The sequence below is a fragment of the Phacochoerus africanus genome, chromosome 8 (assembly GCF_016906955.1).
Source record: "Phacochoerus africanus isolate WHEZ1 chromosome 8, ROS_Pafr_v1, whole genome shotgun sequence".
Classification (NCBI taxonomy): Eukaryota; Metazoa; Chordata; class Mammalia; order Artiodactyla; family Suidae; genus Phacochoerus; species Phacochoerus africanus.
In genome coordinates this window covers 1,173,625-1,185,787 of record NC_062551.1, presented here as the reverse complement: position 1 = coordinate 1,185,787, position 12,163 = coordinate 1,173,625, and positions in this window count along the sequence as shown.

The following is a 12,163-nucleotide window of genomic DNA, read 5'->3' as shown; positions in this document are numbered from 1 at the left end:
CCCGAGGCCCCCAGAGCCCGAGACCCTGTGTTAACTGCTGTGGGGCAGCCTGGGCATGTGGACTTCAAACAACAGAAAGTTAGGGTCCCTCAGCTCTAGATTCGCGGTGTCACAGGGTCGAGCCCCCTCCAGAGGCTCTGGGAGGGTCCTTCCTGCCTCTTCCAGCGCCAGACAGCCTTGGCTGTGGCTGCACCTCTCCCAGCTCTGCCTCGATCTTCACATGGTCTCTCCTCTGTGTCTCTGTCTCAAGTCTCTCTCCGCCTTTTTTTTTTTTTCTTTTTTGGTCTTTTTAGGGCCACACCAGCAACATATGGAGGTTCCCAGGGTAGGCTGAATCAGAGCTACAGCTGCAAGCCTACACCCCAGTTATAGCAATGCAGGATCCGAGCCCTGCCTGTGACCTACACCGCAGCTCACAGCAACACCGGCTCCTTAACCCAGTGAGCGAGGCCAGGGATCAAACCTGCAACCTCATGGTTCCCAGTCGGATTCGTTTCCGCTGCGCCACGACGGGAACTCCTCTCTCTGCCTTTTTATAAGGACCCATCACTGGATTTACGACCCACCCAGATGATTCTCATCACCTCAGCTGGAGATGCTGAACTTGGGGACATGCGCAAAGTCCTTTTTCTAAATAAGATCCCATTCACAGGTTCCAGATGGGGGTCATTAGGGGGTACCGGGAGGCCCAATGCACCACCAGCAGCAGCACCACCACCACCGTCTTGCCTCCTCCCTTTCCATGTGCCCTCGGTGCCCACCAGAAGGCCTGGCCTATGATGGGTACGAAGCAAATGCCTGTACAGTAAATGAAAGAAATCAGGAGCTCCCGTCGTGGCTCAGTGGTTAGCGAATCCGACGAGGAACCATGAGGTTGCGGGTTCGGTCCCTGCCCTTGCTCAGTGGGTTAACGATCCGGCATTGCTGTGAGCTGTGGTGTAGGTTGCAGACGCGGCTCGGATCCCGCGTTGCTGTGGCTCTGGCGTAGGCCGGCGGCTCCAGCTCCGATGAGACCCCTAGCCTGGGAACCTCCATATGCCGCGGGAGCGGCCCTAGAAAAGGCAGAAAGACAAAAAGACAAAAGAAAAAAAAGAAATCAGCATAAGCTCCAACTACACACAGCTCTTCAGTTTTAATAATAGCAGCGTCATGTACTGGGTTATATGTTGGGCCCTGTGCACTATCTCATCTCAATCCTCACAGCGAAGCCTCCACATGAGTCTTTGAGCCCATTTTACAGGTGAGGACACCAAGTATAGGCGCCTAAGCCCAGGTCCCAGAGCTCGTGGGGCTGGGATTGCAAGTGTCTGGGCGGCACCGAAGCTTGAGCTTCGTCCCCACCAGGGATCCCGCGAGGAGTGGCCTCTGCCCTCCGCCCTCGTGCTTCGGGCACCTGCACACCTGCCGTGACGAGGAGCACGGCAGGGCTCTGAGCCCCTCGGAGGGGAGGGTGCGTCCCAGCCACTGCGACGAGCTGGGACAGGCGCGCAGGGAGTGGCCCAAAGAGGAGGGGGCCGTGCGAGGGCGCCTGGGGCGGCGGCCACCCCTGTGTGTGCTGACCAGCACCGCCGCCCCCCAGGGGGCCTTCATGAGCCAGACCCGCCGTCTGTCACCAGCCGGTCCCTGGCCCTCGTCGCTGGGGCCCCGGGCTCACGACCCGCCAGGCAGGCTGAACAATCCAGGGAGGAGACCGACCTTCCCAGAGCCACGTTTGAGAAAAGACAGAGGCAGCGCTGTCCCAGAGCCGCCCCCCGCTGGGGACTGGGAGGCGGCGGCCGGCGCGGAGCCCTGCTTTCCTCCCCAGCGGCCGGGAGGCGCGCGAGTCCCCGGGGCCGGCACAAGAAAGCACCCCCGCCCGGCGGGTTCCGGTGAGCGTCCTCCTCCCAGTGATGGGAGAGGAAATGCAATATTATTTTAGGACCGGCCTCCGCATAATAGCCGACTCGGGCAGAGAGAACAATCCGGCACTTATATGGAACACAGGCGGGCCTGTCCTGCTCGCCCCGCCTCTGCCCCCAGAAGGGGATCTGGCATCGAGGGCCTGGCCTTCTGCGCAGATGGCCGAGCCTCTGGGTCGGGCTCCGGAGCCGGTCCCAGCCTCGAAGGACTGAGGAGAGGGGAGGGCCGGGGCCCGCGTGCTGGGCAGCCCTCTCTCCAGCCGCAGACCCAGGGCGGGCCCCGCCCGGCTCAGGGCTCAGGGCTCCATCCCTCCCTTCCAGGGCTTTCCAAAGCCGTCAGTCGGTAGCTGGGAGCCACCGCGGACCTGTGGCCTCAAGCGTGGCCTCTGCAGTGGCTGCCCGCTCCCCGCACACCTCCTCGATTCTGAGGCAGTGTCCCCAGCGTCCTGCTCCTCTAGCCCAGCTTCAGGGGGGCTCTGGCCAGGGACTCCCCTCCCCGGCCTGGAGCCAGGGCGCAGGTCCGGCACAGGTCATCTCTCCCAGAGCGAAGCCACCTCCTGCCGGGCGCCCTCAGACGGGTCCCCAGCCTCTGAGCATCAGGGCGCTTCCTGCAAGAGGACCGTGTCCAGGTGGCCCCAGGAGCAAACCCCGTACCTGTGATACGGAGGCCCGTGCACGCGTTCTGGCCACACACCTGCCGCTTCACACAGGAACCCACCTCCCAGACCACGCCTATACCCACACGTCAGGGGGCCAGGTCCAGCCTGACATGCAGGTGACATGCCAGTGACACACAAATCCACACCTTGGGCCCAAGGCCTGCTTGCTTCTTCCCAGACTCCTCCGTGCCCTTGGCACAAAGGCCAGGCCAAGCCCCCTCCTTGCTGCTCCAAACCAGCCTGAGGTCTGCCCGGGGGTCCAGGAATCCACCAGCCAGACCAGGGCCTGCGAGCCCTCCTCTCCTCACTTCTCCACGTGGAAGGAGTACAGAGACTGAGGTCAGACCAAGGAAGGTGTGATGTCAGCCCATGGCCCATCGCTCTGTGGCCTGGAGCAGATCGCTTGGCCTCTCTGAGCCCAGCCCCTCACCTTGAATGGGATGCTCACATTCCCAGAGCACCGGCCGAGCTCATAGGCGTTCTCATGACGGTTCCATGACGTGACATTGTTCCAGCCCCGTCTCTCCTCTCAGGCTGGGGAGGCCGAGGGAAGTAGAGGCCCCCAGATATCAGGCAGTCACAGCGGCCGACCCCGCCGAGCCGAGCCTCAGAAAGCATAGCCGTCTGCTCCATCCAGCCCTGTCCCAGGGACACCCCCTCCTGCGCACTGACCCCCCACCCCCACCCCAGGCAGCACGGCTTTGAGCTCCTGGGCTGGGGCCACCGCTTTTCATTTGCATCGTTTCCCTGTTGCAAAAATAATACCTGTTCTTTACACAAAAATTTTCCACACCGGGAAATTGCCAAATTACCCTCAGTGCCCGGGCCGAGGTGGCCGCGCAGCCTGTCCGCGGGCTCCTGTCCCTGAGTGGTCAGCTCTTGTTGCTTTTCCGTAAAAATGGCACAGCCGTCCCTTGGAACTGCCTTTTCACACTGACACCTAAGGAAGAGTTTCCGGGGACAGTGAAGGCGGGATCCTGGCTCTGTTGCGGGTGTGCAACTTGCGTCGGCCTTTGCATCACGCAAGGTGTGGGGGAAGTGGAGGGGGTCCCCACCTGCCCTGAGCCCAAAGACTCCCAGGGTGGACCCCGGAAGTGGAGGAAGGCTCCAGAAGACGGCCATGGGTGTTACCCTTGTCCCGCGCAGCACGTGGAGTGTCCCAGGCGAGGTGTCCAATCAGAGCTGCAGCCGCCACGTCTGCGACCGACACCACAGCTCACGGCGACACCGGATCCGTGACCCACGGAGCGAGGCCGGGGATCGGGCCCACATCCTCATGGCCCCTAGTCAGGTTCTTTGCTACTGAGGCACAGGGGAGCGCCCGAGGCTGTGTGTTTTAAATCCGGACAGTTTGCTCAGGAAAAGCAGCACGTGTTATGTCACTTTGGAGCCTCCGTTCTGGTGGAAGCCGCATGCCACCTGCATCGGCTGCTGTGTTTCTTACTACAGACACCCGTTTCTGTCACCCCACGTCTCAGTCCCCAGTGCTCTAGTTTTCCAGGGCTTCTGTGAAATCATCGCGGGCTGGGTGGGTTAAAGCAGCAGAAACGCGTCCTCCTGCAGTTCCGGAGGCCAGAAGCCCCAGACCCAGGGGTGTGCAAGGCCAGCTCCCTCCTGCCTGCCCCTCCCAGCCTCTGGGGGCTCCAGGGCCACACCACGCTTTCCCCCGAGTCTGTCCAAATCCCCCGCTTTTCATAAGGACCCCAGCCACTGGACTCGGCCACCTGATTCCACCATGATCGCATCTCAAGTCCAGCTCCTCTGCGAGGACCCCGTTTCCGAGTGTCCACAGGTCACGGGCAGGACAACGGGACACACTCCACCCCCGCACTTGGCTCTTCTCTTGGTCACTTAAAGAGATGTCTCCCCAGAGAGCTCCTGAGAGCCTCCCGGGGCAGGAAGACTCCAGGAGGGACCCGAGTCCCCGGCTCCCAGGTGACCCCCAGCTGAGGACCTCAAGAACCACCCCTCCCCCATGGCCACCTTCTCCAGGAGAGAAGGGAGTGGACCCTGCGGAGGTCATCCCAGGGGACATGGATGGCGTGTGTCCCCCTTGGCTGCCTCCCTGCGGCCGTGGTGTCCGGGGCAGAGAGCCGTGGCCCTGAGTGTCTGCAGAGGGCTTGGCTCATGTCCAGAAGGTGTGAGAGGCTGGGCAGGGCTGATTGTCGCCCGGACACACGAGGAGCCCTGAGCTCCAAGCGGGTTGTGACCTGGTCAAGAGCTCCCACCAGGCTTCGTGGAGGCGCGCTCAGAGCCAGCGTCGGAGCTCCGTGCTGGAAAGGCGGGCCGCGGGGGACGCGTTCACGGGCGGCAGGGGTCACGGTCTGGGGATGTGGCACCCCTGGGGCCCCCTCTTCCTGGCTGGTATGACAGCGAGTGACCCTAACTAGCCAGCCGCCCACGATCCACACGGGAGCTGGCCCGCTGGTTCACAGCGAAGCCAGTGCATTTGCTGTGCTTCATTCGTGAATCTTGAAGCACCCATGTGTGTACCCTGGGGCCTTGGGGGTCTCCCGGGCGTGCGTGTGTCTCTGTTCACGTCAGAGGCCCAGCGGGACATCCCAGCTGAAAGCACAAGCGAGGCAGGCTTTGGGACGCAGCAGCGGGAAACACAGACATCTGAGCGGGGAAGAAGGACCCCGCGAAGCCGCTGCTGTAAAGCTAAAACGGCCGAAGGCCCGGACCCCTGCGGACCCTTGGGGCATCACGCAGTTCCGTCTCCTTGTTTCGCAGATGGGGGCCGGAGCCCAGAGGGCAGGTGACGAGATGACGGACTCAGGACATGGGTGCCCGGCCGCTTCCTGTCCCTCACACGCGCAGAGACTGCGGAACGTGGAGTCCTGTGTCACAAGCCGGGGACCGGGGCTTCCCGGGCGGCGACAGCGGGGTCGTGCGAAATCCCCGCTGTCTTCATCGCCGTCACCACCGTCCCCACCCTCCGTGTCCTCGCCCCCACCATTGCCGGCGTCGCCATCAGCAACTTCATCACCACCACCCTGGCGCCTCAGCACCGCCACCCCCGTCTCACGGTCCCACCCAGAGTCTTGGGGCACAGGGGCGGCTGAGCACTGGCCACAGAGCAGGCCGAGCTGGGAACTAAATCTTGCCTTTACTTGAAGGCACACGTGGCCCCAGTCCAGCCAGCACAGCTTGGGGACGGCGACAAGAGGGCCCGGCTCTCCCTCGGTTGACAGATGAGGCCAGAGCAAGGCCACACGCCCGGGTGCGCTGTTCTCTCTGGAGGCTCCGTGGCCCCTCCGTGACCTCCCCAAGGAAAGGGACAACCTGGGGACGCCATCATAGATAAACCCTGCTCTCTCCGGAGGCTGGCGCTGGAGAAAGGGAGGCCTGAGGGGTGGGAGCTGGGTATCCGGGGGGGGGCAGGCTTGTGGCTGCAGGGGGGACAGGGCTGGGAGGTCAGTGGGCAGGACGTAGCCAGGCGTGGGCCCGAGGGCCCCACAGGGCGGTGGTCACGCTGAGGCGCGAGGCTTGGAAGCTGGGAGCACCTGGGAGGATAAGGAGCCTGGGCACAAGGCCTCTTTGGGGCCAGGGCACCGCGCGGGAGCACTGCCTGTCCTTGTTCCAGTGTCCGGCCTGGGCTCAGGGAAGGCCTGCGGTCCCAAGGTTTACCTGAGAGCCTGAGAGACCGGTCAGCCAGCCCACGTGCTCAGGCCTCCATGAGGCCACAGAGCCCACGGGTCAAGCCCCTGGGCTCCACGACAGCGGGGAATGCGCAGCCGTTCCGGGGAGTCTGTCCCCCCCCAACACCCTGGGTGACCGAGGCACAGACAAGCAGGGAGGGCTCCGTGCCCAGGGGCTGAGCTGGCCTCCCCTGGCTCTCGTGACCCGTGTCTGTGGGGCCCCACTCATCCATGTGTGGGGCACCCACCGCGGCCAGGCCCCGGGAAGGCCGGGCCCAGGGAACCCGGCAGGCGCTGGGGGCAGCAGTGCCAACTCTCAGGGTGTGCTGAGTGTGTGAGAACCTGTGTGTGGAGGCAGACAGGAAAGAAGGACACTGATGACACGAGAGGCAGCGTCTCCAGTGCTGGTCGGCGTGGGGGACCCTACAGCCCTTGGGGTCGGGGCAGGGAGACGAGGTGGCAGTGGGCCACCAGACCTGCTAGGAAGAGGCAAGCCTGGAATGGGAACCTGGATGCCGCAGCCCTGCCTCTGGACGGGCCTCCAGACCCTCCCCTGTGTGGGCACGGTCCGGGCAAGACGAGGAGCCTGGGTGCCCTCGCATGGTCGACCGCGAGAGGGTTCCTCCGACAGGGGCCCACCCGGCCTCACCTGCTCATCCTCACAGGCTCCTCCGGTGGCTCCAAGCACTCTGCTCGGTCACCTCTCAGCGGGCACGAGTGGCTCTGTGCGCCAGGCCCGCTGCAGGCAGGGGGAGCGGCGGGCCCCCGACAGAGGCCTGGCCTCGGATGCTGGAGAGTCGGTGTGAACACAGGCACACACGCGAGCGTGCACACCTGCAGTCGCAGATGTATTCATGTATAGTCATGGACACACATTCTTTTTGTATGTGTGTGTTTTGTCTTTTGTCTTTTTAGGGCCGCACCCCCAGCATATGGAGGTTCCCAGGCTAGAGGTCCTGTCGGAGCTACAGCTGCCGGCCTACACCACAACTCACAGCAACGCTGGATCCTTAACCCACTGAGCAAGGCCAGGGATTGAACCCTCAACCTCATGGTTCCCAGTCGGATTCGTTTCTGCTGTGTCACGGCGGGAACTGCCCCCCCCCACATTCTTATACACACGTCCACTCGCGCATAAACATGCTTGTCACACACATGCAAACACACGTACCCACCCTCAGACACACACATACACCCTCTCACAGGTACAGAGACACATGCACACGGTCACACGTGTGCACACATGCAGGCACACACATGCACGTGCACACACATGCGTGGTCACACAGAACCAAGGTCAGGTCACCTACCAGCCTACCCATTATTGTCCCTTCCTTTCCTGGCATCAGTGTTCTCCCCGAGGAGGCATCCTGATGGGCACTGGCCCATGGGGGAGAGGCAGCCTCCTGGCATCCTGGTGGCGCCTGGCAGGGACAGGGGGGGACATCTGCACAGCCTGTGCCCGCGCCCGGGGCCTCCCGAACATCCACTGGCCTCCAGAGCGGGACCCAGGTACCCGGGCTGATTCCAGACCCTGGCCCACTGGCTCTGCCCAGACAGGGGGCTTGCTCGCCCCTGCAGGCTGGACATGGCCAGGCACTCAGAACGCGGAGCACACAGTGAGCCTGTCATGTCCCCTTCGGAGACTCAGCCGGCAAGTATGGTCACCAGCCTCTGCCCCCGGCCAGTCCGGAGGAAGTCCGGCTGGCCCCAGCAGCAGGTGGCAGGAACGGAAGCACAGCTTTTCTCTCGCATCGCTTCCCGGAGTGAAACCTGGCATGTGTTGGGCCGGACCGAGGCGGACAAGCCTTTCCCGGAGTAAACCGTCCCAGAGAAACTTGCCACATTTTTCTGGAAGAATGTTGGCAGTTTTGGTGGCCAGGTATGGAAGGAAAAAACCCGCGTACACTGAAGTCATTCACGGCCGGCGCGGCGGAGGCGTTTACACAGGCCCAGGTGGTGAGGGCGCCGCTGTGCCCAGAGCCGCGCGGCTAAAAGGGCCAGTTGTGTCCGCGCGCTGTGGCCCGTCACCCCGAGCAACACAAAAACACACATCAATGCGCCTTTGACAGCGGGGCCTTCCTCGCAGGCTCCGCATAAATGCCCGAGCTGAGCAAGATGTAAATTTGTAGTGGTCCCTCGGAGACGTAATTACAGGAGCCAAACAATGACAGTGGCCTTTGGACCCGGCGGCTGGCAGCCAGGCTGGGTGTCGGGGGGCGTCCAGGACGTGGATGGGGAGGAGGCTGAGGCCTGGGTCCGGAGGCTCCGAGGCCCCGAGGTGGGAGCCGAAGGCCGCTCCCCTCTCCTGCCTGCCCCGGGCCTGCCCCGGGCACTGCCTCTCCCTCTGCCGCGCACGAACCTCTCCGGCCCAGGCCCTCGCTCTGCGGCCGCCCCATGAAAGGGCCCATTCATGCACCAGGCGCTGGCTTGGGTTACCGCGGCCGGGCTGGTCTCCGCCACCTCTGTTTTCTTTTCATTAGAAGGATTCCCAGATCGAAGGCCCACGGGAGGCTGAATCCAGGACGCTCGGGCCGAGAATGCCGGGGTTGGGGGCGCGGTGAAGAGCACGCATGGGCCCCGGTGCATTCAGGAAGGAGCCTGACTTCCCACAGCAGATGGGGAAACTGAGGCTCAGGCCACATGGCTGACCGATGGCAGAGTTGGGGTCTGGACCTGGGCCACCCACTGCCTGCTGGCCCAGCTGGAAGCAGCCTGGGAAAAATCGGATCCCTGAGCCAGGGTGCAGGGCAGGGAAGGCTTCCTGGAGGCGGAGGAGCTGTTCCTGGGAGGGGGGGTGAGGAGGGCTGGCCGTCCTGCAAGGCCCAACCCTCTGCCAAGTCGTGGGTCCCACGGCCGGGGCTGCCCACATGCGTGCGACGGGGAGGTGTGCGTGGCACGTGGAGGGAGGGTGTGCCCGGGTCCGTGAGTGGGACCCTCCCTGGGACGGTCCCTCTCCCCCCACCCTTTGCTCACACACGTGGCCACTGAAAGCCAGGCAGATGGGCAGAAACAGCCGTGCTCCCAGCGGCTGAGTCACGCCACCGCCGGTCTGGAATGTCTCCTTGGAAAGCGGCTGCTCGCTCCGGCCCCACCCACGCGGCCACTGCTCCGGCCTCCCCCCCACCTCCCCCCACTGACCCACCTTCGCTGGGGCTCCACCCGCGTCACAGCCGGCCCTGCAGATGCGCAGAGAGCCCGTCAAAGCAGCTCTGCAGGCGCCTCTTGGGGACCAGAGTTGCACTCGGGCAGAAAAGCTGGCACCGTGCGTGTAGATGAAGAGTTATTCTTTCCAGGTTGTGCTTCCTGTAAAGTCCTCGAGAGCCTGAGTGTTCCCCCCTGATGTCAGGAGCGAACTGTAGGTAGGCCCTGGCTGGGGTGCCCGAGGGCACAGGGGGCATCAGGGCCAGAGCAGCTCATCATGGGCCCTCGTGTCCTGGGACCTCCTGCTCCTGCTTCCTGGCACACCGCTACCACGTCCAGCAGCGCCAAGACCCCCAGACACCCCAGCCGCTGTCCAGAGGAGCAGGGGCCGCCCCGCCACCCCACCCCACGGGCCCTGCTCTGCCCTCTCAGCCCCTCAGATCCCTGAGTGGTGGGCATCACTGCTGCACCTTCCAGCCCAAGAGGCAGAAACTCAGAGAGGTTGCAGACTTGCCCAGGGACACACAGCTGGCAGGCGCAGCACGGGACAGAGGCCAGGCCTGCCTGCGCCAACCTCCCTGAGTTCACAGACTGTTTGGCAACGTTATGCTCATGACACGGGTGCCCTGGAGCCCACTTCCTAGAGATCGGGGACAGTGCACAGGACACACCCTGGGCGCTCCTGGGTTCCATGTACACCGATGTCTCCTGCGGCCGCGTGGAAGGGCCGAGATCCACCAAATCCACACACCCCCGCCCGCGGGAGAAGTGGGGCACTGGGGGCTCGGCCACTCTGGCCACCACGCCCTCTCCCTGGGCTCAGTCAGTCCGCCCCGCGAGAGGCTCTAACACTGACTCCAGCGTCCTGGTTCGGGCTCCCTGCCTCACTCTCCCCATCTGGTAAAGGCGCTGAGGAGCCCCAGATGGCAGGGGACACTTGCTGGGGACACTCCAGGACAGCTGAAACATCCGACCTGGCACATCTCAGGCCCAGGTTTGGTCCAAGGCAGGAGGTCTCGTCCCCCGGGAACCCCCTGGAGAAGTCCCACCCCCAGGCGGGGTGGATGCTGCTTTCGGGGTGCGAGGCTGCCTGGACTAGGGTGTCCACACCCCAGGCACCGTTGGTGTCGAGCTGCAGCGGCCCTGTGACACTACGGCCCTGGAATTTGCTGGAGCCTCCCTCCTCCCACCTCTGCTCTGGCTCTGGGTGCGCGGTTTCACTTTGACATCAGGCAGAAGCTAGTGGATGACTCAGGAGCTGACCGGCTCTCCCAGTGCAGGGGGCCAGGGAACCTCGGTCCCTGGGGGGTGGCGGGCCATGGGACTCCAGGCTCCACGTCTGCACCCCTGCCAGGCCCTCTCCTCTTTGGAGAGCAGAGGCTCAGCCGGGAACCTTCTAGCTCTGTTACTTGTCAGCAAACAGGCAGGAGTGCCCCCATCTCCCCCCAGACCTACTGGCCATACCCCCTCCCCAGAGCCCCGCGGGGGTGGTCTGTTGGGCAGCGACTCCGGAGAGGGGGACGTGGCTCCAGTCCAGCGGGGCGAGGGGGAGCGAAGGCTCCGGGATCCAGAGGCCTAGGTTTCAGGCCCCCCAAAGGCCACTGGGCCTGGGGTCCTCGCCCTTGGCACCACCAACGTCTGGGCCGGAGCACCTTCGTCCTGCGCCAGCCTGTGCCTTGTAGGAGGCTCAGCAGCATCTCTGGTCTCCCCTGCTGCGGGCCACTGCAGCCCCTGATGCAGAAGCTCTGGTTTCACCTGGAGGACTGGAGCCAGGGCTCAGGGGCTGTCCAGTGTCACCCACCCAGAGGGCTAAGCTCCCGGCTGTGTGGAACGATGGCCCTGGAACAGCAGAGGCTTGCCGCCCCCACCCCCGTCCCCCCCTGCCCGCCCTCATGAGAGGGGAAGGATGGTAACCCGCCTCCTAGGGTGGTCTTGGCGGCAGTGCAGACCTCTGTCCTTCTGCACACTCACAAGAGAGAACACGTGTCACACCAAGGGGTGTGGGGGATGTGCCGTGGCTGGGCACGCACACGCGTGCATGCGTGTGTGCACGCGCGTGCACATACACACACACACACACCCCTGAGCTCTGAAAATGTGGCCTTTCTTACAAACAAGAATAGACCCATTAGGAAGAATGAGGAAGGAAATACCTTCTGGGAACTCTGTCTGAGCCAGGGGACCCCCGGCACTAGAAACTTTAGGAAACCAACTTGATTGAAATACCGATTACCTGGCGGGGGTGCTCAGCCCCTTCCCTGCCGCCATCCGTGGAGAGCGAGATCCCAGGACCCAGAGGCCCCGAGTGATGCCATGGAAACGTGAGCTGAGGTTCGGAGCCCCTGAGCGCCGAGCAGGGCTGGGCAGCGGGGCCTCGGAGCCCCTTGTCCAATCCAAGTCTTTGAGACAACTGGCAGGGATTTCTGGAACCTCCTCAGACGCTGTGATGAGCAGCCACAGGAAAACCGACTTTGCTTCAGTGTGTTTGAGCTGATTGTGACTTCACACGCAGAGCTCAGCGCTGGACCACTGATTCCGACACACAGGCTGCAAGCACAGCGAGCTGCCCGCTCATTTCCCAGCCAGCAAGCAGGGTTCTGGGCCGAAGGCCGAGTTACCTATACCTTGCTTTACATAATAAAGGTATCCCTAAGCGGGGCTGAAACTTGAACTTTGTGGCTAGAGCTCTCAGGGGGAACATTGTTCAAAGGGCTAATTCTGAAAGGATACCTTTCTGTAAAGTGAAGAATTCCCCCCAACTTCACCTCTTAGAGGCATCCTAAGTCCTGCCTTGGCTTGTCCAGAATGGAGAGCAGCTGCA